This window comes from Eschrichtius robustus, chromosome X (genome assembly GCF_028021215.1).
Source record: "Eschrichtius robustus isolate mEscRob2 chromosome X, mEscRob2.pri, whole genome shotgun sequence".
Lineage (NCBI taxonomy): Eukaryota > Metazoa > Chordata > Mammalia > Artiodactyla > Eschrichtiidae > Eschrichtius > Eschrichtius robustus.
Window position 1 is genome coordinate 132,132,282 of NC_090845.1, and position 4,492 is coordinate 132,136,773.

At 49.5% G+C, this 4,492-nt stretch overlaps 1 pseudogene; it reads right to left on the reverse strand.

Annotated features, from left to right (window-relative positions):
- Positions 1-2,724: 2,724 nt before the first annotated feature.
- Positions 2,725-3,345, reverse strand: LOC137756472 (translationally-controlled tumor protein pseudogene; annotated as a pseudogene).
- Positions 3,346-4,492: the final 1,147 nt, after the last annotated feature.

Here is a 4,492-nt window from a genome sequence, read left to right on the forward strand (position 1 = left end):
AGCACTTGGCAAAAAATAACTTATCTCTCTGTAATATTTGTGAGGCAGCATTTCCCACTCTGAACCCTGACCTCTGAAGGACTAGGACTTAACATTTGCCTCCCAAACGTGGACCTTATTTAACGCACCCGGTGAAGTCTCCCTGAAGCACTCGGGAGACTCAAACCACAGAAACCAGCGTTTGGCCTCTTTATGTCTTTGCATGTCATCGAAGCAGTTGAAGAAACCTCCCGGAAAAAGTTACAGAACGCAAGTGTGGAAACAGCATCCGATTAATAGTAATAACATTGTGTTCAGAAATACCTCTTGTCGGACTTCCCTGGTGGTGCAGTGGTTAAGAATCTGCCTGCCAATGCCGGGGACACGGGTTCGAGCCCTGGTCTGGGAAGATCCCACATGCCACGGAGCAACTAAGTCCGTGTGCCACAACTACTGAGCCTGCGCTCTAGAGCCCATGCGCCACAACCACTGAGCCTGCGAGCCACAACTACTGAGCCCACGAGCCACAACTACTGAAGCCCGCGCGCCTAGAGCCCGTGCTCCGCAACAAGAGAAGCCACCGCAATGAGAAGCCCGCGCACCGCAATGAAGAGTAGTCCCCACTTGCCGCAACTAGAGAAAGCCCACGCGCAGCAACAAAGACCCAACGCAGCCAAAACTAAATAAATAAAATGAATTTTAAAAAAACAAAATAAAAAGTTTAAAAAATTAAAAAAATACCTCTTGTCGGTTTTCAATAGGCGTCGCCTCCCGTTTGGGGCACCAATACATCAAACACCTCCCTACACACACATACACAGACACACACGTGCACACACACGGAGCATTAGTGTATGTGAATTCAGATATTATGGGAGCCCAATCCCAGTCCAACCAACAAGTGAATGATTCCCTTAACTCCTATGCAAACATCAAAGCTCTGTTTGAGTGCAGACTTTTCTCACCTGGCCTGGGTAAACTAAGGCAAGGAAAAATGAGGGCAGCATGGATCTACCTCTCAAAGACTATGTGAATTTGAAGAAAAACATGATGAACATGTATCCACTGAGGTCTTCAAGACTTCTCAAAGCTCCCCTTTCTCTCCATCCCCACTAAGGACACCTGTGGAAACAGAGCATCTTAACTGGGGTCCTTCCTTCTCCTTTCCCTGCTCTCCCCCACTCAAGCCCCGCAGTGCCTTTGTCCCATTGTCCTTGGGATGGGTCTGAGCTCCTGAGCACGGCGTTCAAGGCTCTGCAGGCCCTGGGCCCAGATGACCTCTCCAAATGGTCTCCCTCCCACCACTCCTGGCCCCAGATTCCAGCCTTACCAGAACACTCCCTGTTCCCCAAAGCTCGGTGTTCCTTCCTGCCTCTGTGCTTTTGCTCACACTGCCCCGTCTACCAGGCCCCGTCTTCCTCTCGCTCTATCCCCGCTCCCTGGGCCATCTCATCCACACCTACGGGCAGATCACACCCACCTGCTCCTCCTGTGAACCCAGATATGTCCATTCAAAGGCCTGTTTTGCATTGTCTAGTGGCTTTTCAGAGGGCACTGCAATGTCCAAAACAGGACTGTCCAGCCTTGTCCCCGAAATCATCCTGCCACTCCCTCGAGTGGTCCCCATCTCAGGAAATGGCACCACCGATCTCCCAGTTGCTGGGGCCCCAAAGCTAGGAAGCAGCGTCGACCCCTCTCCTAGTCTCACCCACTCCATGACTAAGGCCCGCAAACTCTGCCCTCTAACCAGCCTTGGACGTGCGCACCCGTACCTGTCAGGAATAACTGCAGCCCGTTCTCCACCCAGCAGCCAGAGGGAGCCTCTTAAAAGGTAAATCTAATCACGTTTTTCCTTTGCTTCAAATCCGTCAATCTCATGTTAAGGGCTCTCCATCTCAATCAGAGCAAATCTAAGCTCCTGCCCACGGCCTACAAAGCCCTACACGAGCTGGCCTGAGCCTGCTGTACTGCTCCGCGCCTCCAGATTTTCCTACATGTTGCCACCGTCGGCAGTGACCTTCCTGCCATTCTGGCTGGCTCCACTTTACCCCTCAGGCCTTACTAGAACGTACTGCCGCTCCCAGCCCAGGAAGGGTTAAGGGCCCATTCTTTCTACTCCCAAGGCCTCTGCGCTGGACTCTACCTCACTTCCGGCTTGCTGCTTTGAAATCTGCTGTCTCCTTCCACTGGTCCCCTGGTTCTCAACCCTAGTGACACGATAGGATCATCAGGGAAACCTTCTTTCTTTTTAAATTGAGGTAAATTTCACCCTTTTCAAGTATGCAATTCAGTGGCATTTAGTACATTCACAATAGTGCATGACAATCACCTCTATTTACAATACTTCCAGAATATTTCCATCATCCCCAAAGGAAACCCCAAACCCATTAGCACTCACTCCCTAGTTCCCCTCCCCCAACCCCTGGCAACAATGAATCTCCTTTCTGTCTCTGTGGACTTGCCTATTGTGGACAATTCACACAAAGAAATCACATAATATGTGACATTTTGCGTCTGGCTCCTTTCACTCAGCATAATGTTTTCTCGGCTTATCCATGCTGCAGCGTGTATTAGAATCTCGTTCCTTTTTATGGCTGAATAATATTCCATTGTATGGATGCACCACATTTTTTTTTTGACTTTAAACGCATTTTATTTTTAGACAACCTACATGACATGTTTTTTTTTTTTTTTTCTCAAAAACAATGCCTCCGCTCCAAACAAATCAACGTCAAAATGAAGAGGTCAAGACGACATCAGTCCCATTTGTCTAAGTCCTGGTGTTGTGTGGATGAAAGGCAGCAGCCAGCCGGTTATGACGAGCAGGTGATCGATCCAACGGAACAGCCAAATCTGTTGACATTTTTCCATTTCTAAACCATCCTTCAAGGAAATCATACACGGGGTCACACCATCCTCACTGTAGTCCAGCAGAGCAGCCACGCCATCTGGATTCATGTTTTCACCAATAAAGAACTGATCGTTTTTGAAATTAGCAAGGATGTGCTTGATTTGTTCTGCAGCCCCTGTCATAAAAGGTTTTACTCTTTCTGGTCTCTGTTCTTCAAGCTTCCCTTTGATTGACTTCATGTAATCTTTGATGTACTTCTTGTAGGCTTCTTTTGTGAAGCTGGTTTCCTGCAAGTGATGGTTCATGACAATATCCACACCGGTGATTACTGTGCTTTCGGTACCTTCTCCCTCGGGGCCTTCAGCGGAGGCGCTTCCACCAATGAACGAGTCATCAATGTTGCCCCCTGTCCTATGGACCATTTTCCCCTCCACCCCCAGACACAGGCCGTCCTCGACCTCCCGGATCTTGTAGATGTCGGAGAACATCTCCTCATGGCTGATGAGGTCCTGGTGGATGATCCTGATGGCGACTGGACGGAGACGACGGCGGTGCTAGCTTAGTAGGAGCCCGGAGCTCAGAGCGAGCGCGGTGCAGCCGGAGCGGTGCTCGGGGGGGGGGGGGGGGAGAGGGCGGAAAAAGGGATGCACCACCTTTTGTTTATCCAGTCATCAATAGATGGATATTGGGTTATTTCCAGTTTGGGGCTATTATGAGTGATGCTGCCATGAACATGTATGTAAAAGTTTTTGTGTGGGTGTATGTTTTCACTTCTCTTGGGTCTATACTGAATTGCTAGGTATCAGGGAAGCTTTTAAAATTATCCCCTGCCAGACACCACTCTGAGATTTTGATGTGCTTGGCCAGGGCGGGGTAAGGCACTCGTGTTTTTCTAAAGCCTCCCCTGGTGATTCTAATACACAGCAAAGGCTGAGAATCACTGACTGAGACCATGACCGGCCAAACTAGGGCCCCGGGGCCAAGGGTCGCCTACTGCCTGTGTTCACATGGGCTGCCAGCTAAGAACGCTTGAGAAAAATTAAAAAGAAGAATATTTTGTGACACGTGCAATGATGCAACATTCAACTTTCCATGTCTATAAGTAAAGTTGTATTGGCACATAGTGACACCCATTCATTTACCTATTGTCTATAACTGCTTTTGTTATAGACAAGGGCAGAGTTAAGTAGTTGTGACAGAGACCGTGTGGCCCACCAAGCTGAAAATATTTACTATCTGGTCTTTTACAGAAAAAGTTTGCTTTCATCCATTCACAGTCCTCTCATACTTGGTCTTTCAGCAGCGGTCGGCACTGTTGATCACCCTACTGCTTGAGATACTTGCTTCACTTGACAGCTGGAAACCCGCTCTCTCCTGGAGCTGCCTCTCTGGAGCTTGGGGAAGCCCCATGGGGGTGGATCCGGGTGCCCAGTGTTTGGGAGCTGGGCCACTTCCACCCCTCATATGGGTGCTGGTGGGGGTGTGTGTGAGGGTGAGGGGAAGGTGTTAGGAGATCACTCGGAGGCTTTGGGCAGCTCACTCTCCTTCTGGGTTGGACAAGACTGTCTCTGAGGTCCCTTGCAGTTCTGAGTTCTCTGGTGGTCATAGTGCCAAGCACTGTCACCTGCATCACCTTGTCGAGTTCTCCCAGCAACCAATGAG